This window comes from Eptatretus burgeri, chromosome 4, assembly GCF_056783735.1.
Source record: "Eptatretus burgeri isolate ZD-2024b chromosome 4, Ebu_testis_v1, whole genome shotgun sequence".
Lineage (NCBI taxonomy): Eukaryota > Metazoa > Chordata > Myxini > Myxiniformes > Myxinidae > Eptatretus > Eptatretus burgeri.
In genome coordinates this window covers 74,574,817-74,598,450 of record NC_140964.1, presented here as the reverse complement: position 1 = coordinate 74,598,450, position 23,634 = coordinate 74,574,817, and positions in this window count along the sequence as shown.

The following is a 23,634-nucleotide window of genomic DNA, read 5'->3' as shown; positions in this document are numbered from 1 at the left end:
AAAGTAACCGGCCCAGGGGCCTTCACTTCGGACTCCTCTGTCAAGAGCCTACCACTCTCTACTCTCACTGCAGTACACCAAGGGGTAGGATGGACCCTAAGCCAAATTTAATAACAAGGATGGATTTAATCCACTCCAAAATAACAAAATATATAAAACATCAAGCATTTTACTACTTTAAAAAATTACAGAAACAAGAAAAAAAAAACTTCAAAAAAAAGTAGACGGATGGATGAAATCTCAAAAAAAACAACCTAACAAGGTAGGAATGGCACCACATTACAATGCCACAATATGACACCACAATCCTCTTATGGATTATCATCACAACATCTTTTGACATTTTACTTTTGTTGTGGGATTGTGATGGATGAAGAAGAAGAAAAACAATGAAGAATGACACCACGTCTCGATGCCACAATCGGACACCATGATCCTCTTTTGGTTTTAGCATCGTGACAACTTTTGACGTTTGTCCATCACAACCCCACAAAAATAGTAAATTGCCAAAAGATGTCGTGAAGGTAATCCATAATAATATTGTGGTGTCGTATTGTTGCTCAACGAAACCAGGCCAGGATCGTGGGAATAACAAATCTACAACTACCTCTGATACAGACATCTTCATACAATTGTTACTATTGACACATACAACAAAAATAGGACCACGCGTCCTGAAGCTCACCTGGATCAGAAGCAAGTCACTCAAACCACCCGCAGACTCTCTTCAACCCTGATTTTAGCTCACCTGGAACGTAGTTCCAGGGAGCTTATAAGATGATGCGTCGTCTGTCCGTTCATCCACAAATACTTGCAACTTCTTCTCTGAAACTACACATACAATTTCTATTAAACTTTACCACAACGTTCATCTCCATGTATATACCAAAGTTTGTTCATGGCATTAAAGAAATTGGGCCCGAAGAGGTTCTCCAGGGGCGGTCCCCCAAAATACTGTGGGTATTTGCTTTCTTCTCAGAAACTACACATGCAATTCTGATGAAACTTGACCACAACCTTCATCACCCTTGATGTACCAAAGTTTGTTCACGGCATTAAAAAAATTGGGGTCTGATTGGGTCTACGGAGGGAGTTTAATCGTGGCCTGCCCCCCACTCCCCTCAAAGAGGTATTTGATTTCTTCTCAAAAACAACACACACAATTCCGTTAAAACTTTACTGCAACCTTCGTCATCTATGATGTACCAAAGTTTGTTCATGACATGAGAAAAATCGGGGTCTAAGCAGAGGTTGCCCCCCAAAATATGTATTTGCTTTCTTCTCTGAAACTGCACACACAATTTTGATGAAGTATGTTATCCTCCAGGTTATTCTCACCCAACAATTGTCCTATTGTCTACCCCCCTGTAGACCCTTTTAATGAGTGCAGATTTTGATGCAGTCAATACACCTTCGTGAGGCATTATATATATGAAGCTTGTGTTCAAATTTCATCAAAATCGTGTGTTTGATTCCAGCGATAATGACTGAAATGTGTATTGACTGACTGACTCACTCATTCACGGATATTGCTCAATCGCATAAGCTCACCTGAATAAAGTCCAGGTGAGCTAAAAATGTCAAAATATGTTGTGATAGCAATCCGTAAAAGGATTGTCGTGTCATTCCCACCTGGTCATTCCTTTCTTCCTTGTTTGGTTGTTTTATCGGAATTCCATCCTGACATGTTTTTTTCTGACTTGTCCATATTGAGGGCCCACAGGGAGGTTGTTTTGTGCTGACAGCGAGATGGCAGGCTTATTAAATGGTCATTTTGCGTCAACATTTCCACAAGAACAGTCAGGGGAATTATCAGTCGCTGAGATAATCAATCTTGGAGTGAGTAACGGATTTTGGAGGAGATTCAGGTTAGATTTATTTCATTGGAAAGCAAAGATAAAATGAAGCTCTGGGGCAGATAATATGCATCTTAGAGTATTGAAGGAACTAGCAGAGCAGATAAAGGTGATGTTGACAGAGTTGAGGACTGTGATGTTAACAAAATTGTTTTTTGTGTGCAGAGTTGAGGCTTGTGGAGGAGCGAGAACAGAGAACTGACCAGGACAAAACAGCACAAAAATAACAGAAGAAAGAGAGGGGGGAATACACCAATAGCAAGGTTGATGGACAAAATTGAGGGAAACTTGGAGGGATAAGGTGTGTGGGGAAGAATGAGGGCAAGGGGGGAGAGACTACAGGGCTGAACAAGATGGAAAACAGCAAAAAACAAACAAACAGGAAGAACAGGTGGGTTTCGGGAGGGATAATGGGTCCAGAAAAGATAATGGCTGTGGATGGAGGATGACCTGAGATGGTGCTGAACATTTGTCTTGAAGCCCTGGAGGATAAGCATGTGTTGTTAACAGAGGAGAGGTCATGGAATAAGTTTGTCCCTGGAGAATAAGACAAGCGTTAATTAAACAGATCAGATAATCATCTTGTTAACAGAGCAGGTAAGCAAGATGTAAACGCATATCTTGAGCAGCTCGTTGGAGTCAGGACAGGTACCGGAGGATTGGAGAGTAGCAAATGTAACACCATTATTTATGAAAAGATCCAGAAAAGAATTGGGAAACTATCGACCTGTTAGTTTGACTTAATTTGTGGGGAAAGCATTGGAGACATTAATTAAGGACCAGATGAGGAACCATTTAAACAAATACAAACTAAAAACTAATTAAAGGTAATCAGCATAGGTTTTCCAAAGGTAGTTTCTGTTTAGCAAATCTTTTAGAGTTCTATGAAGCAGTATCTCATTGGGTGGATGAGGGAAAGGCAGTGGACATAATATATCTAGACTTGAAGAAGGCATTTGATAAGGTACCACATCGGAGGTTGTTTGGCAAAGTGAAGGCTTGTGGAGTGGCTGGTCAGGTAGCTAATTGGATTGCAAACTAGCTTTGTGATAGGAAGCAAAGAGTGGCTGTGAGTGGGAGGATGTCTTGCTGGGAGGATGTAAGTAGTGGAGTACCTGAGGGATCAGCACCAGTGCCATTGTTTATCCCCTACCAGTTTCACCGGAGAGGACTATTGGTTTGCTCTCCGTCCGTCCATCCCACCTGTGTTTTTTCAGACTTTTTCCCCATACCCTATAACATATTCAACTGAAACTTGGTACATGGCTTTATTGTAAGTTCCAGAACAAGTTCGAGTTTCAGGGCGTTTCGCCAGGTTTTTCATTTATCTCCTTTTTAAACTTAGAAAATATCACCTATTTTACATGGGTCAGAGTTCAGCTGCCCTGACTCCACCCCACTGCTTTACACCCATTGACAGGACAGCTGGCCTGTCTCTGCACCACAAAAATAATGTACTGCCATTGCAGGAAGCAGCACAGATTAGCAGGCCTCAGGCCCTAGGCCTGGGTGTTAATCCATGGCCCAGTGCAATTATTATTCTTCATCCATTCGTTGTCTGTTGGCATAGTCAAAGCTGTGAGGTTCTATAAACGTCACGCACCCGAACTCAAGGTAACAACCAAAAACGGAAAACATATTGATAAAATGGAAGTAAAGAATAGAAAGTTTTAAAAAATAATAATAACAAGTCTGGAGACGGTGATGGTTCACGAGCAATGTACACGGTTCGCCTTTTTTATTTTTTGACCTTCGAGGGGACGCCACGGGCAAACTGGCGGGAATCGGTAAAATCGTAAATGATGAAAGTTGCAGTACTTGAAGAGCACTACTTGCATTACCAACTTTCATTCGAAACAGTTGAAAACCCGAGGAGCTCGATGCCCAATTTATTGGTTTTTTTGACATTTTCTAAGTTCGTGACGTTGTGACCTTGACCTTGAGACGAAAATGAAAAATTGAGCTCCGTGCGGCTATGCAGGTGCCATTGGGCTAACCAAATACCGAAATCCCTGCCAGATTCGACAAACCCCCTCGGAGAAGATGTAACTTGAAACCGGCTACCCCCTAAAAACACGTTTTTTTGGGCGTGGCTCCGCCCATAATGGGCGCAGCATGCCCATTCTCCGGAAAACACAACTAGATCATGATACAAACCTCACTCCCTAATTTTATCAAGATCGGATCAAAACCCACGGAGCTATGCTCAGGACAGACAGACAGACACACACCCATAACGAATATAGTTGTCACTTACTGACTCGTGAACCAATAACTTGAAACTGTCCACCCCATTTCCGTTTTGAATTTCCAGACAAATTTAAAGAATCGAGGGTACATCCGGCTCAGTTCACAAAATGTATCCCGTACTCTTATTCAGAGAATACATTGAAGGATGTAACCGGTAATCTTAAATCGATTGGGCCTTTTAAACCAGGTTTCTTAAATAACGAATGGGTTATTTCCAGGGTGGATGTAAGATCGCTGATGAATTAAATAAGCTCCGACACATGAGTGCTACCCTTCGTGTTAATTGTTGTAAGATTTACATGAATCAGCAAGGGAATCCTGGGACTGCCTGGAGACCACCCCTCTGAGTTTGTGGGTCGATTAGCTGAATATTTTGTTGATCGTCTTGCAAGTAAACTCCTCCCAGCCCAGATGTTTGAAGGCTGCAGCGGAGATGATATGGATTTTTTGGATCTGCTCCCTGCTTGAGCTCGACAGTTTACTACTTCGGTGATGAAGCCAATGAATTCCTCTTTAGTAGAGTTCACCACCACGTCGGTGGTTGCTCTCTGTGTTTGGCATTCTGTCTTTCATCTCAGTCTGGACTCCCACCGATTTGGTGAGGGTATTTACCGGGCACTCAGTTTTGGATGTGCTCTTGATCACTTTTACTGGAGTCATAGTTTTCCTAATTTTGGGGACCATCCGGACATCCTCAGCATTCGACAGTTTCTCCTGCATCTTCACCTGTTGGATCTGGGCAGCTCTCCAGAACTCAGGACATCCTCTGAAGGCTGCAGCTGTGGTCACCACCACAATTGGCACAAAACATTGCTTCATGAGTGCAGCCTCCGTATTTGTGCTCTCCATTACATTTGCTGCAGCGTTGTTTGCTTCTTTAGGCTGGAGCAGTATGACTGAACTTTTGGCATTTGTAGCATCTTAAGGGGGTGGAATGTATTCCCGTACAGTGAAAGCTTGATAGCTCAAGAAAACTTTCGGGCGAAGGACTGGGGTGTCAAAAGACAGAACCACCGAGGTGGTATTGACTTTGACCCAATCCCTGACCATGGTGAGACGGTGGGCGTCAACAACTCCGACCTCCGCGAAGTGACTCGTGATGTCATCAATTTCAATGGAGGGATCAATCCCGGAAATGACTCCTCGACTCTCCCTTGGACTCCGAGGAATATGACACAAAATACGGACCCCGTCAAAATACTGGGCTTTCATAACCTTCTCCCATTGGTCAACTGATTTACACTTAATGAAGAGGTCTCCAGATCTGAGCTTTTTGTCCCGAGACATCACCAAATTCTTTGTTAATCAATGTAGCCATTTTTAGCTCGCCTGTTTGAAGAACAGAGAGCGATACCCCGGCTTGAGCATCAGCGTGAGCGTGAAAATTTTAAAATTTTTCTTGCAAGTTATTTTTTCCTTTCTCATGTTTTTATCTACCACACTATTTTTTATACGCCCGATATATACTGTATATATCGGGGCGTATAATGTGATACCGGTCGACCGTCCGTCTGTCTGTCTGTCTGTCTGTCTGTCCGTCCATTCGTCCATTCGTTCCTGTCCGCACTCGAACTGCCAAAGTTTTCAACTTTCACGTTTCATATTTGGTACATAGGTACAGACTGTGGAGACGGTGTGTCGCGACATACATTCATCTAAAGTGGTTGCCATGGCAACCAGGATGCTGTTTTCCATCTGTTCCTCTCCGCACTCTAACTCCCAAAGTTTTCAACTTTCACGTTTCATATTTGGTACATAGGTACAGACTGTGGAGACGGTGTGTCACGACATACGTTCGTCATCTAAAGTGGTTGCCATGGCAACCAGGATGCTGTTTTCCATCTGTTCCTTTCCGCACTCTAACTCCCAACGTTTTCAACTTTCACATTTCATATTTGGTACATAGGTACAGACTGTGGAGACGGTGTGTAGCGACATACGTTTGTCATCTAAAGTGGTTGCCATGGCATCCAGGATGCTGTTTTCCATGTCGGAGCAGAATTCTGAATAACCTTCTTGTTCGTGTGTATATTGTGTTCACTTGCGCTCTTGTTACTGATTACAATATACAAATACATATATTGCTTTAAAATTATTCGGATCAGACTTCACTGCAATGCTTTATAAAAAAATATTAATTATTAGACCAGTCTTTTAAAAACGATAAATGTATATACGGGCGAGCATTGGGTGTCTTTGACACCAACTCTGGTTTATTGGGTTGTCACAGATTAAGAGTGCAACGCCATCAAAAACCGAAACTATAACCAAAAGTTTGTGATCGTACTTTTCAGTGGTAGAGGGGCCCTGAACCACTTTGGGTGGTTTCGACCCCTCGGAACTCTCCCGCCGTGGTCTGCCCCTCTTCCTCGTATGATCAACCCTCCATGATCAACCCTCGTCATCATCACTTGGTATGTTGATCATCCTTGATCACCTCCTCCCGGCACCCTGGAAGATTAAGATGGCCAATTGAGTAAACACTCGATCGTAATATAGACTTAATAGGATACAGAATACCAGAAAAAGCCGATGCACCCTCGATACTCAAAACCGTCCTGTCATAGCGTCTGATCTAACTCCCCAAAATCCCACCCTGTCTCCCAGTGCAATTGGAATGATAGTTGTTAGGTGCAATTCAGTTACGTTTTATGGTTTTTACATTGTACAGTCATGTTTTCTGGTTTTTACGTTGCATAGTTGCACTTTATGGTTTTTACACTGTACAGTTGTTATGTTGCATGGTTTTTACACTGTACAGTTTTGTTTTATGGTTTTTACACTGTACAGTTGTTATGTTTTATGGTTTTAACACTGTACAGTTATGTTTTATGGTTTTTAGCTCGCCTGTTCGAAGAACAGAGAGCTAAAGTGATACCCCCGGCGTGAGCGTCGGCGTGAGCGTGAAAATGTTAAAATTTTTGGTGCAAGTTATTTTTTTCCTTTCTAATGTTTTTATCTACCACACTATAATTTATACGCCCAATATATATACATATATATATATATATATATATGTATTATGTGTCGTCCGTCTGTCCGTCCGTCTGTCTGTCTGTCTGTCTGTCCGTCCGTCCATTCCTGTCCGCACTCCAACTTCCAAAGTTTTCAACTTTCATGTTTCATATCTGGTACATAGGTACAGACTGTTGAGTCGGTGTGTCGCGACATACGTTCATCATCGAAAGTGGTTGTCATGGCAAACAGGATCCTGTTTTCCATGTCGTAGCACAATTCTGTATATACCTTCTTCTTCGAGCGTATATTGTGCTCACTTGCCCTCTTTTTACTGATTACAATATACAAATACATATATTGCTTTAAAACTATTTGGACCAGACTTTACTGCAATGCTTTATAAAAAATATTAATTATTCGACGAGTCTTTTAAAAATGATAAATGTATAAACAGGCGATCATTGGGTGGCTTTGACACCAACTCTGGTTACATTGTACAGTTACACTTTATGGTTTTTACACTGTACAGTTATGTTTTATGGTTTTTACATTCTGCAGTTACACTTTATGGTTTTTACATTGTACGGTTACACTTTATGGTTTTTACATTGCACAGTTACACTTTATGATTTTTCATTGTACAGTTGTTATGTTTTATGGCTTTTACACTGTACAGTTGTTATGTTTTATGGTTTTTACATTGTACAGTTACACATGATGGTTTTTATATTGTACAGTTACACTTTATGGCTTTACACTGTACAGTTGTTATGTTTTATGGTTTTTACATTGTACAGTTACACATGACGGTTTTTATATTGTACAGTGGCACTTTATGGTTTTACACTGTACAGTTATGTTTTATGGTTTTTACATTGTACAGTTACACTTTATGATTTTTACATTGAACAGTTACACTTTATGGTTTTTACACTGTACAGTTACACTTTGTCGTTTTTACATTGTACAGTTACACTTTATGGTTTTTACATTGTACAGTTACACTTTATGGTTTTTACATTGTACAGTTGCATTTTATGGTTTTTACATTGTACAGTTGTTATGTTTTATGGTTTTTATATTGTACAGTTACACTTTATGGTTTTGCACTGTACAGTTATGTTTTATGGTTTTTACATTGTACAGTTACACTTTATGATTTTTACATTGAACAGTTACACTTAATGGTTTTTACACTGTACAGTTACACTTTGTCGTTTTTACATTGTACAGTTACACTTTATGGTTTGTACATTGTACAGTTACACTTTATGGTTTTTACATTGTACAGTTGCATTTTATGGTTTTTACATTGTACAGTTGTTATGTTTTATGGTTTTTATATTGTACAGTTACACTTTATGGTTTTACACTGTACAGTTATGTTTTATGGTTTTTACATTGTACAGTTACACTTTATGATTTTTACATTGAACAGTTACACTTTATGGTTTTTACACTGTACAGTTACACTTTGTCGTTTTTACATTGTACAGTTACACTTTATGGTTTTTACATTGTACAGTTACACTTTATGGTTTTTCCATTGTACAGTTGCATTTTATGGTTATTACACTGTACAGTTGTTATGTTTTATGTTTTTTACATTGTACAGTTACACTTTATGGTTTTTACATTGTACAGTTACACTTTATGGTTTTTACACTGTACAGTTACACTTTGTCGTTTTTACATTGTACAGTTACACTTTATGGTTTTTACATTGTACAGTTACACTTTATGGTTTTTCCATTGTACAGTTGCATTTTATGGTTATTACACTGTACAGTTGTTATGTTTTATGTTTTTTACATTGTACAGTTACACTTTATGGTTTTTACATTGTACAGTTACACTTTATGGTTGTTACACTGTACAGTTGTTATGTTTTATGGTTTTTACACTGTACACTTGTTATGTTTTATGGTTTTTACATTGTACAGTTACACTTTATGGTTTTTATATTGTACAGTTGTTATGTTTTATGGTTTTTACACTGTACAGTTATGTTATGTTTTATGTTTTTTTCACTGTACAGTTGTGTTTTATGGTGTTTACACTACTGTTGTTACACTTTATGGTTTTTACATTGTGCAGTTTCACGTTATGGTTTTTATACTGCACAGTTATGTTAAATTATGGTTTTTACACTGCACAGTTATGTTAAATTATGGTTTTTACACTGTACAGTTATGTTTTATGGTTTTTACACTGTACAGTTGTTACACTTTCTGGTTTTTACACTGTACAGCTGCACTTTATGGATTTTTACACTGTACAATTACACTGTCTGTAACAACATTGATGACCCCACAGGAAAAGCTCAAGCGGAATTGACCATTCCTTTATTTGGTCCTCTTGGATATACATATCCAGAGTCACAGGTCTGCATGCAGAACACTCGTATTCTCTTACACCCCCCTCTTCTTCGCGAAGAAAGTGATCTAAATATTGTAAACTCGACAGTCAGCGTCCACAAAGCTTTCGCAACATGTTCAACAACTTCTTGGCTTGCAGCACCACAGAAAAAAATCCATGAAACAAGTGGAGGAACATTCAAAGTACACCGCCCCCATTCCAAATCAATAAATAACAAATCCTCCAGAAAATGACATTGCTTGGAGGTGCCCAGCGATGGAGGTGCCCATGTAGCTCATGGAGACAGAATTGGGAGGGAGCGTTGCACGTCTGAAGTGAATGTGTTCAAATGATTGTTGGTTATTGTGTACAAATGTACTTCTGAGGTGAATGTGTACAAATTATACTTATTCACTGTGCTGCACATGGAGACAAATTGGGAGGGAGCGGTGTATAATAATTGATTCATTAATTGCATAATTAAAATAAATAATAATTGTAAAATACTTAATTGTCTCTGTTCCCGCCCATCGTGTATACCCCGAGTTCCCCCACCCCATCCCCCTCCCTTCCACAGATCTCCTAATGTCTCTGTTCCCCACTCTTTTGTCCTTCCCACTCCCTCCCCTCTTGTCTCATACCTCCCTTGCTGTGCGTTGTGTTAGCTCTCATACGAGCCTCAATAAGGTATACAAAAAAAAAATTCTTCCTCAATCGGCTAATCGCATTCCAAAACCACCACTGTTTCATCAGAATCTAACTTTGTGAAAATTAAGTAATTTATCGAAAAATGAATAATTAATTGATTGATAAATAATATTTTTTTAAAATACCCTTTATAGCCAAATCACATGTTCACTGACATGTCCAAATATCAACTTCCCAGCTCAAAAGGTGCCTGAGATATTGCCCAGATGATAAACAAAATAAATAAGTAATTAATAAATCGATAATAAATAAGTAATTAATCAATTAATTCCATCCATCCACTGGGACCATACTCTGTGCAGAGCGTCGGTGCTGCCTAAGCAGTCTCCTTGGCTATTGGGCACAATCCTGGACGGGTTGCCACTCTGACACAGTATACCAGGAAGCTGGCACTCATTTTGCCAACTTCGGAAGGATGACAGGCAGAGTTCACCCCACCTAGTATTTATTCAACAGCCGAGTGGGGGTTGAACACAGGCTCACAGGATACCAAGCCCACCACCCTAACCATTAAGCCAACACCAGGCATAATCAATTAATTGATTAATAAAAAATAAAAAATACCTTTTTGCCAAAGCACATCTTCACTTTTGTCCCTAAATTTCAGCTTTCTATCTCAAAGGATGGCTGAGATATCACCCAGACAAACAAGAAAAGAAAACAAACAAATGGAGTAAAAACTGTGTATTCCCTTCGACTCCTGGCGATGACGTCAATGCATCACCTGGATATGGGATTGTGAAGGAGCGGTTTACAGTATTCTAGACTAGAGTGTCAACAATTACGATCGCCCTCAATAGCTCGGAAGTGTATGGCTAATTCTTAAAAAGTTAACACACGAAATTGTAAGTTAACACAAAATCTTTGTACTTCTGAAGCTTAACAATCTCACGTCTGCATCTAGTACGCTGCACTGTTGGACGCGTCTTTGTTGCAGTGTGCGTGGACATGGGTGTGTAATGTTCTCTCACAGGTGTAGCTCGTTGTGCCATACCGGCACCATTGTTCATGTCCGCATGAGTGGTATTGTTCATGTGAGCAGTAAGTTTTTGCTCACATGGAGTCACAATGCCATCTTCAGGGGTCATGAGAACTGGTGGTGGCTTGTTAGCTCTCAATAGATGATGCCTGTTCCTATGTAGACCACTCACGATGCCATGGTCAACCCATTATGATCTGGAATGCGAATCCACTCTGGTCATGACGGCTGACTGCCAGGTGTTCCTCCTCCCGATGCGAACATAGGTGAGCCAGAGATCTTGCTGATCTGTCATGGTGGACTCTCTGTTTTAACTTCTGCTACATCAGCTGTGCTCTGGGATCTACTGTCGCTGGTTTGAGCACCAACTCCAGCTACTTGTTATGGTAATCAACCACCAGGAGATAGTCTTTGCCTTGATATGTCAGGATATCTGCTCCTACCTTCTGCCATGCTAGCTCAGGTATGGGGTATTGTTTCAATGGCTCCTTGGGCCATACATTAATTCCTATGGCTGAAGCATCCTGCACAGTTAGCCACTGTCTGTTAAATGTCTGCAGCCATGTTGGGTAGGGTGCATTAAATGCCCCGTTTTTGAAAAATATTCTCATAGTGATCTATTTCTACTTATTTTTGTTACACATACAGCATTGCTGTAAAATATTTCAGATTTTCAATTTTGTTTAACCCTCCTCCCCCCCCCCCAACCCCAACTACCAGGAATGGGTAAAATTTGGGTACCTCCACTAATGGGATGCTTTGGCCAAATGTGAGATTTTTAAAATTTCATATAAGTCACAACATTTTTTTTAACAGTAATTCAGGGTCACTGATTCCAAAAATGGCATCTCAAAGGTGGTGGGATCAAAATTGGAAAAAATGTCATTACATTTTTTTGAAAATTGAGTAATCGGGTTACCAACAAACCAACAAGAGAACAATTTTTCAATTTTTTTTTATTCTCTCTTCAAAACATGAAAAAATTGTTATAGTGTGGCTTCTGCTGCTCACTTCCTCAAACGTAGGTTCGGTTCAGGGGCAGATTTTCATTGATACATTGGCATTGGAGGGATTTCCCCCAGTTTCATCAATTATGGCCTTCGTGAAGCTGGCCTGTTGTGTCAGTGTCAGCTTGAGTCGAGTGGCCAGGGAAACCAACTTCATACGGCGTAGGATATCATGGGGGATGAACACCGGGGTGCCGGTATGCTTTCGGTGATGATGGCTCCGAGTGGAAGTCGCAGTGGTCGTCTGAATAGCAGTCGCATCACTTTCATCGTTGCTGCTGGCTGCCACCTCACTGTCGTCTGCCAACGAAATTATGGAACTAGCAGCACCAATTTTCTGCACCTGCCGGTTGTGTTGTTCTTCCTCGGCCTACTCATGAACCTGGCGACGGTTCACCTTCTGCAAAAGGACCTTGTCGTAAGTGCCGAAAGATGCTTTGCGGTTAGTCTTCATCGAATACAGGAACAGGAAATCCTCCAGGTTCATGACCAGCTGCTCAACGTTGGCCGGCTACAACCGGAAGGTCACATCCAATCATTGTTCCATGGCTTGTAGCTTGGCGAACATGGCCGGGGTTGATCTACGCATGGTCAGGATCTCCCTAATCTTGCAGTTGGCATTCAGAAGCTGAATGAGCAAGATGCATGCATGCCTGGTCATCAGAGACAGTGGGGATGTTGGCCTTCTTGTAAAAGTCTACGACTTGGGCCAAGATGAGCTGTGCAGATGCCCCATTGGGGGAGCACCAGGACAGCCGGTGTGCCACCACACCCTTGTCGATGTGACACATGAGACAGCGCAGGACTTGATGGCAGATGGGAAGATGTATTCCCATTATCTGTGCATCCTCCTTATTGATGGTGCTGCCCAGACCGAACACAGCACTGGCCTGTCACGTTGCTATCGGCGTTCTGGCCGAGAGAGAGACCGGACTGTCCGGCATACAAAAGTAGTGTCAGCTGAGGTGTATCAGGTGATGTATGGCGGCTCAGGTGGCTTGTGTTATCCGGCTGATCATCCATACTATCTAAAAAAACTAGGCACCTGTATCAAGCGAGATGTTTACCCTCACAGTAGGCCAGAGAATGGTGTTCTTGCCATCCGTCAGCTGGCTGGGTGACATTATCCAGGTTACCAATGAGCACTGAATCTATGATCAGAAACTCTTCAGTGCTTTGCTTGGCATCTGCATCCAGAAGACATACCGTTCTTGTGCTTCCACCCTTGCTTACTGCAACCCAGTGATTCTTGCCTCCACACTTGGCACACGTTTTGCCAAATGCTGGACACCTGCATGGCCCTGGACTGTGCTTCTTGCCACAGTATTCACGCACAGGCTGAGTAAGGCTTTCCTGTTGTCCTTCTTGATTTGCAGCTGGTGTCATGGCTCTGGTTTCAGGCTTGACCTTGACTTGTTGAGGAAAAGTGGTGTGCTGCTGTCGCCACTCTTGATCCACTGCATTGACTTTCTTGGTGCCCTTCATGCCTTCAAGCTGCTGCCTGTTAGATTCAGTGGCGTGGCACATGTCGAAAGCATTCTGCAGTGCGATCTCACCTTCTCGAAGAAGTCTCGATCTCTCGTCTCGCATGCCAAACACCATCTGGTCTCGAATCGTGAGTTGTTCTTGGGGTCAGAACTCGCACATAGCTGCTTGCGTTCTGACTTCAATGAGCCATTGGTCTATTGTCTCACCCTCCTCCTGGTCACGTTTCCAAAAACGATACCTTTCATAGACTGCGTTTTTCCTTGTCCTGCAGTTGTCCGTGAATTTCTGCAGCACCAACTCATAACCATTCACCTCTTCACCCTCGGCAAAGGTGAATATCTTGTGAATGGCCAGAGCGTCCAGCCCTGCCAATTCTAGCTAAATGGCTTCTTGCACATCAGCATCTTGATGCTTGAGCTCGGTGGCCTTGAAGTAGTTCGACAATCGTGCAGCCCATTTTTCCCATGCACCGGCCGCATTCGATGCCTTAAAATTCATTGGTCCAGGAGGCTTCAGGACTTCCATCGCGATGTTTGGTTCAATTTTCCGACACCATGCAACAACATCGATTCCACAGGTACAGCCCAAGCGGAAGTGACGTTTTCTTGATTTGGTCCTCCTTGGTGCACATATCCAGAGTCACGCGTCCGCATACAGAACACTCGTATTCTGTTACACTGTGATTTTTATACTGTGCAGTTGTTAGAGTGCTTGCTACACGTTATAGTTTTTACACTGTACATTTTGTGATAAACAATTGGACTTCGGTTTTGCTTTATTTTTATGCTGTTTAGTTATGGTATGCACTTCTACAGTACTTGTCGCACTTTGTGTTTTTGGTTCACGGGCACCAGCAGTGACCATTATTGGTTCGCGGGCACCAACAGTGACCACTATTTTCGTTGTGTCTGTGTGTCTATCTGTCTGTCTGTTTGTGACTCTCTCCAGAGCATTGCTCCGCGACGTCTGATGCGATCTTGATGAAACTTGGACACAAGCTAGATATCATGGTCTAGTTTTGTCTTTTTGTATGAGGGGCGTCCCACACCCCTTGTGGGGGGGAGCCACGCCCACTTGAACTTTTTATTTTTTTTAGATCCTCTTGGAGGATCTCTAAGTTTTACTCATGTTGTTGTTCTTCATCTTCTTCTTGTGGACTTTTTTGTTTCACAGCCTACAGTTTTCATCGAAACTTCTTGAAACTTCACATCTTCTTCTTCTTCTTCTTTCGGCTGCTCCCGTTAGGGGTCGCCACAGCGGATCATACGTATGATCCGCATCGTGATTTGGCACATGTTTTACGCCGGATGCCCTTCCTGAAGCAACCCTGGTCGCCTCTTACGACACAGGGGTATGGTACACCTATTTTAACCGGGGTATACACCGGCCCAGTATACTGGTACTCATTTCGCCGACCTCAGAAGGATGACAGGCTGAGTCAACCCCCTGGTGTATTAATTCAGTGGCTCAACGGGGCTTGAACTCAGGACCTTTTGGATCCCAAGCCGCTGCCCTAACCACTGCACCAACACACCAGGATTTCTTGAAACTTCACATATATATGTAAAATACCCTGCGCAGACAGTAACCATCTCCGATTTTGAAAATTCCTCCAAGAAAAAAGTTATGATGTCAAAATATCTCCGCTAATGGAAATCGTCTAAAAAATTATCTCCGAAACTCGGCAAGCTTTTTAAATTCTGTTTGTGGGAATCGAACAGGGCATGAGCAGAGATAAATTGCAGCACATATGATACATCACTATGACGTCATATCAATTTTTATGACGTCATTCCTATTTTTTGACATTTTTTTGTTTCACAACCCAGAGTTTTCATCGGATCTTCGTGAAACTTGCCATGTATATGCAGAAAGCCCACGCGCAGGCAGTAACCATCTCCGATTTTAGAAATTCTTCCGAGGAAAAAAGTTGACGTCATAATATCGCCGCTAATGGAAATCGCCGATACCATTATCTCCGAAACTAGGCAAGCTGTTTGAATTTCGTTTGTGGGAATCAAGCCGGGCATTAGCACAGATAATTTATCGCAAACTTGATACATCACAATGACGTAATATTCGTTTTTATGACGTCATCATTAAGAGGACGAGGATCTTAGCTCATTTGAGCTTGTTTAATTTTTTTCTCGATTTTTTTTTCTCGCAATTTCATTTCCTAGAAGCTGTGCATAATGTCCATAAGTACAACATATAAAAATTCCGATTTGATTTGGTCAATTTTGACAGAAGAGATAGGTTTTTACGGTAGGGCTTCCTCAAAAGCTTCCACTAACTCAATTGTACCTATTGTGGCATTGTTCAATAATGCCCGCGAACCATCATCGGATTCGTCGCCTCCCGGATTTTTACACTCTGTTTGTTAAAGCTTGTTACAATGTCATCACACCAGGATTGCAACGGTGATTCTTATGCTGCTCATGAGAGTACGGTTGTTTTGATGGAACACAATTGTCCGAGGACACTAAACGATGTAAACCTGCTCCGCACACGGGTTGTTGGCACACCTGTGAAAACTTGTTCCAAGGATTGTACGTACGGCTGTGGATATAAAGGGGGCTGTGTAATTGGAGAGATTTATAACCCAAATGATGGACATGGTGTTCGCGCAACATTTGCAATGTCGGATCAGAGGATCGCCATATACCTGCCAAGATCAATCAAATATCACTCCAGCCTCGCACGGTTCGCACTAAATAGAAATGGCTCGTAATCGCCACCTCTTTGAAATGCAATTTGCTGCCGAGGCGCATTTCCTCGCTCTTGCAAATCCCATATTGTTCATAAAGGTGGCTTTTATGGCATGGATTCCGGGGTCGTATCATGCAGATGAGCCTCGGAGTCATTTACGGAAGGGCATTTACGCGATGTTCGGGCTTCATGAGTGCGGGCACATCGAGCCCGGACCATCATTAGCAATGCAGGGAATTGAGCGAATCTTTCACCACTCAGCCGTGTCGCGCACATGGGACGCCGCAGCTGCTTCTTGGCCTCATTTCACACATGGCTAGCTTACATGATCTTATCCAGTCTGTAGCCGCTCTTTTTGTATTCCTCATCTTTTTTGTTTTTACTGCAGGTCGTCCTATACATGAAAGGGGTCAACACAATGCATATATATATATATATATATATATATATATATATATATATATATATATATATATATATATATACATATACACACACGCACTCACGACTGTGACAAGTGCAATGAAAGGTCAAGGCGATTGGAGTTGGAATTTAATTGCAATAAACACCAGTAGTTCCATGGATTGAATATTTCTAGGATATGTCGATAGCAAATACACGTATATATGTCGGTACATTAAACGCAGGGAGGGGGGTAACAGTCATGCTCTATGTTGTATTAATGTCCATTTTATTGAGTATACCTTTGAGGCGACGAGTCAGGCTCGGAGTCCAAAGGTCCGTTGTCCAGTGCCGACTTATCATTCTCGTCTCTATGAACGATCTACTCACATTTGTTGGAAGTCACGATTGTACAGCAGATGTTTTTTTAGTAATTATGATTCTTAAACATGCAAGACAGTGCCAAATACCAATTAACAAAACAAATTGGATAGAGAGAAAGGGGCTGTTCACCGATAACGGAGGCAATGGGAAAGGGATTAAAAACTTGATTATTTTTCTGTATGTTCACGTCATGCATATATATATATATATATATATATATATATATATATATATATATATATATATATATATATATATATATATATATGAAAATTACACTCCAGGAATAGAACCCAGGCCCTCTGGGGAACCATACCAGAGCACTGGTGCGGAAGGGTTCGATTCCTGGTACAAGCCTCGGCATATCAGAGTTTGTTTTTTTAAAAATTATACGTGCTGCTTCCTTGCTTTGATGCTCAGAATTTAAAAGGATATAGCACAGACAAACATCGCTGGGAAGGCAATGGTAAACCACCCAGTAAAACATTAACCCATCCCAAGAAACTGCTTCAGCAGTGCTGGACCTGTCCGGACAGAACAAAAGAATACCAATAATTTTTGTAATGCCTGTAGTGCAGAGCGCAGTTCTGATAAACCCCCTTGGCATTTCAGACTGGAAGTCACATTGGCCATAAGGGTGAATTTGTCACATTGTTACAGAAACGACAGATCACACTGCTGGCAATGGACTAACATCGCCCTCTTTGGGAGAGAAAATGCAAAAACGTGAATCATGAATATTTCACGGTGAATTTAGTGTTTCTTTTATAATCTTGTGAAAGGCTCACAATAAGTATCAAGGCAGGACAAAAAGGAAGAACAAAGTGCTGTTGGGAATGAGTTGCTCATACATCCATGCAGGTACTTCAAGGTGTGCATGTATTGCAAAATTGTGGAAATGATGGCATCACATGTTTGTGGAGATGTCTGAGAATGTTTGCGGCTTCTACAAAGTGAGCACGGGGTTGTTCCATCAAGGAAAAATGATTATGATGTGCCTTACCTATATATCATACTAAAATACGTAATTTGGTGTCTGTCTGTCTGGCTGACCATGATGCATTCGGTCATTACTTATCCAATCTCAACCAAACTTGACAACAGCATTAAGGGTCACATGATGGAGGTTGCAGCAACTTCATTTGCATCCTTCTCCCCAAGATAGCTTATCGTGGCATTTTTCCAAAGTTGCTTCTAATAACAAAAGTAATATGCCTTGTGTTGGCTTAATGGTTAAGGTAGTGGGCTTTGGATCCTCGGATCCTGAGTTCAAATCCATGCTCAGCTGTTGAATTAATACCAGGTGGGGTTAACTCGGCCTGTCATCCTTCTGAGGTCGGCAAAATGAGTGCCAGCATGCTGGTATACTGTGTCGGAGTGGCGACCCGTCCAGGATTGTGCCCAATAGCCAAGGAGACTGCTTCGGCAGCACCAACGCTCTGCACAGAGTATGGTTCCAATCTCCAATCCTCCTCTAATAACAAAAGTAATAACACGAATGATAATAGCGTGATATTGTCACGTCAGACAGCCTTCGTTAAGGCCCAGTCACACCTTGACGTTTTAGCCAGCAATGGCAACGTATCAAAATGTATATAAAACGCTGGCTTACGCTGAACTTTTGATGTTTTTTTTTTAAAGATTCGGACGTATTCATAACGAATTGGTCGTATGCATAACACATTAGTAACGGACACAGAACGTTTCGTTGTCTTATATATAACTTATACCAACGAATGCTTAGCCTGTTGTCGGCGTTCACAACCTATGCCCAACGATAGTCTAACTTATGCATAGCGCTGCACGTATGGCCGACGATCACGTGGCGTAGCCGATTAAAAGGCTGCCGCACAATGATTCAAATCATAACCGCCGGAGAAATGGAAGTGTCAACATCGCAGTCACACCTTGGCGATCTTGCCAGCGTATTTCGACCTCTGAAAAGTGCGTCTAAAACGCTGGCGCATGTCGAATCCGTACGGTATGGGTAAGTTTGGTATGCGTGAATAGAACACTAAAGTACGCTATCATACGTCGGAGTAAGTGGAGTACGTCTTGAAATTTCAAACGTGTTAATTTTACGACGTACTTGCCGTATGCCTCACACGTTCCGCATGCAATGGGAATAAGTTGTACGCACGATATGCGATCGTTGGCACACGTCGACAAAAGTTACTTGTAAGTTACTCATAAGTCGAAACACGTCGAGGTAATGGTTAGCGTCAGTGTTCCAGACTCCCTGATTTTTTATTTTTTCTTTTCTTCGGTATGACGGTGATGGACTAACATCTGATTGGCATTCGACGTGTGCCAGCATTTTAGACAATTTTTTTCAAAAATCGGCATAAGCTGGCTAAAACGTCAAGGTGTGACTGGGCCTTTAACACAGGCCACCTGTGCCAGGATGCTTTGTCCCAGGAAACGGCATGAACGATTTTTTTTTCCTTCAGTATGACGGTGATGTTTACACTTCGATTTCTAGTACGGTTATAATATAATGTAATATAATTAATAGGCTGCCGCTCAACGATTTAAATCATAACTGCACTAGAAATCGAAGTGTAAACATCACCAAAGAAAAAAAAAAACCAGGGAGTCTGGAACACTGACGCTAACCATTACCTTGACGCGTTTCGACTTATGAGTACCTTACAAGTAACGTGTGTCGACGTGTGTCAACGATCACGTAATGTGCCTACAACACGTTACTCATAGGTTAGAAATTAGTTTCGGGAACGCTAAACATTACCTCGACGTGTTGCGACTTATGATTAACTTACAAGTAACGTGTGTCAACAATCGCATAACGTTCATACAACTTATGGCCAGCGTAGTGGAACTTGTGAGTCATATGCTGGCATAAGTCGTAAAATCTCAAGTATGCTAAAATTTGAGGACAACTACAAAGTACAACGATGAAAGCCAGCGTACTACGACGTATGGCAGTGTTTTTCAGCGTGCTCTCAATGTTTCCAAAACTTACCCATAACGTATTTGACGTGTGCCAGCGTTTTAGACAAATTTTTCAAAAATCTGCATCAGCTGGCTAAAACGTCAAGGTGTGACTGGGCCTTTAACACAGGCCACCTGTGCCAGGATGCTTTGTCCCAGGAACCGGCCTGAACAGTTTCGAACTACTATTGCTACTGCATTCAGTTATTCTACAACTTTACCATTTCACGAGGTCCCCCAAATAAACCAAAATTGATACCACACACATAGGAGGAAAATGGATCAAGCACATTTCTTATGTATTAAAAGGTTTATTTGTGAAGAATATGGGGTAAAGATGGACAAGACGAGCAGTTTGGAACAAATCATGCAAATCAACAGACACAAAGAGGGAAATGAGGACATGCAAGCTTATGTACAAGGATTAGAAATAAATAATACCTCACCAACATTAGGCACCACAGATCACACTTGTAGAAACATTAATATTGCAGGCGAAGAATTTCCTTTGTCGATGCATGGAATTTCAGGGCGACGGTGTGTTTAGCTCGGGAACGGTGTCAGCATTTCGGAGCAGTCCTCCCTGAGCGACGACAAAGTAAGCCAGCGACAAAGTGAGCTCAAAGATGTGACAAGCCAACGATGAGGAGCACCAGTAACGATAAGTACCTTTGGACGTGCACCCTCCATCAGGATGCTTCTTCTTCAACCTCCAGTCGTCCTATACGCTGGGAGATCGAGTGTGCCCTTTCTCTCCTCTCCTCTCCTCTTTGTCCTTCTGCCGGTGTCCTCCTCCAGGCCATCCCACTCAAGGGATGGTCACAATAAAAACGAGAACGGGCACTCGCTAGAGCGCATGCCTTCGCCGCCGCAACTTTTTTCCGGGCACATTTGAAAAACGTCATTTTAAAACGTCCATGACGTCACAACCGTCAGTCCGATTCATGTCAAATTTGGTGTGTAACCTCCTTGAAGGCAGTCCAACAAAATGGAATGATAAACACTGAAAAATTAAAAAGTTGAAAAATGACGTCATCTTTTGACGTCAATTTGATGCACTTCCGGGGATGTCACGTCCAATCGGGGACTACCATTCTGAAAGCTCGTAGTTCACTGAACGTTTTAACGTTTGTTTCATGTCAATCGCTCTATTAGATCTGAAGCTATGCCTACAAGTATATTTTGACCTCGAGTGTGACCTTGACCTTGACTACAGAGTTAATTGGCAAAACCTGTGCATCAATTAACAGATATTTTGGTACTGATCCTAATGCCTGGATTTGGGAGACTTTGCTTTATAAATTATATAGATATTTGAATGTAAAATATCAGGACATTTTAGCCACAATTGAAAAACGTCATGTTCAAACGTCAATGACGTCATAACGGTCAGTCCAATCAAAGTCAAATTTGGTGTGTGACGTCCTTAAGGTAAGTCCTACAAAACGGTATGATCAAAACTGATGAGATTGAAAATTTACGTCATCTTGTGATGTCATTTAGACGCACTTCCGATGACGTTACGTCAAATCCTACACTACATATCCGAAAGGTATCTCGTCATGGAACAATATGGTGGTGGTTGCATGTCGATAGCTGTATTATGAAGGAAGTTATGCTCAAAAGAGTGTTTTTTGACCTTTTCATGACCTTGACCTTTGACCCGATCGCTCCCAAAATCTAATCAAATCGTCCTTGGATACTCACGAATCATCCCACCAAATTTCATTCAATTCGGTTTAATACTTTCTGAGTTATGCGAATAACAAACAAACACACATATTCACAAATAAATAAATACACAGCGACCAAAACATAACCTTTCGCAGAATGCGAGGGTAATAAATGTCTTTCAATGCTTCCGGGCCCTACAGCGTGCTATGCCGCCATGGCTGGCACACACAGGCCAGAGAGTTTGTGACCAGCCTTTTTGGAGCTTGTGGCACTTGTGCCTTTTGTGATGGGAATCCCTCACCTGGCCCCACCCATAAATGAGGTGTTGACACATACAGTATTATCCTGACTGTCCTGTCTATAAATTACATGTGCTGCCTCCGCAGTGTCACATTTTCTAAGACGACTTATGCCTTACTCTGACAGGTCCCTGTTATATGGCAATCTAATTTACTCGAAACAGACAGACCATGTTACACTTACCACAGTCTAGCGAAGAATCCCCCTCCCCTTCCACGTAACACAGCCTTCTCCCCAGAACCTTTGACTCCTGCCAAGGTTCTCCGTCAGGAACTCAAGATTCTGGCCATAAAAATACAGTCGCACGCCTAATGAACTTACCAAATAAATTCAAGAGAGCTGTGGGAGGTGAACTATAGCTACCCTTCGCTACTATTCTTAACATTCTACCCCTTTGGTTTTAATAATCACAAAATTCACACCTACTGTACATACAAAAATTATATGCACGAGGTCTTCCAAATTTTGATTCACCACCTGTTGAAGATGGTGTCCTTTGGGCAGGGACAGATAATGGCAAAAGCAAAACAAACAGACCAACCTTAGTCACAATTTCACTTAACCAATTAAAACCCCATGAAATTGACCACATCCCCCAGTGGATGTCACCTACTCCAGCAGTCAGCTAAGTCCAAATTCCCAATTTTGAAGCTACCTATCCAATTTCATGGGCTACCTGCCTTCGATAGCACATTTCAAGTCGCACAGGACAGAGTGGAACATTCCTACAATCGTACTCAGCAATATCAATTGCACTCCCTGCAAGGCCATGGCATCTCGATTACCTGCAGGTGTGCCCTTAGCTCCGTGGCAGGGAGGTCCTATACTGTGGCAGTGGGGTGTATCAGTGTGTGCATGCCCACAGCACAAACAAAGTCTCATCTCCATCTCCCCATCCTCCTCCCCCCCCCACACAAGCACCACAACAGCTACTTTTGCTGCACAACCCTCTGGAGGAGGTCATCCATTGGCTTTCCGCAGCCTTCCATGGTTGCCAGGGGTCCTCCTCATTCCCAGTTACATGCTGGGCTACTAGGGACGGGCACTCCCCGACACCACAAATTGGGGACACAATCAGTCTACAGAAAATACAATTACCCGATTCTGTTACACCAGCAGCCACAGACATTCAAGAATGGTACAAAAGGGAAGCATCCCTACTCCAACCTCGTACCATGGAACCCCAACATTTGTGGATTTGACATTCACAGATTCGAGACTTGCAGACCCCACGTATTCACAGTTTATAAAATATGACCTGCTTCTACATTCGCGGCCTATGCTTTGCGGATTCGAGGTTTTTATTTTTTATTTTTTACTTCAGGACTGGTGTCCTATATCCACTGCTGCTGATATTGATTCAGCCTGGAAATTATTCCACAGAATCTCTCACTCTCACTCTCACTCTCACTCTCACTAAATTACCGCCCCCATCCTGTGCAACCCCCTGTGGTATTCACACAGTATTTCACAGAATGCACATCAACCCTCCAGCAGATCCCCTGTGGCACTCCCGCGAGCTCCCGTAATCATGCCCACGCCCACTCCGGCCGTGCCTGCAGCATGCACTGCATTACCTGCATGGCACGTCTTGTGTGCCGTGCGACAA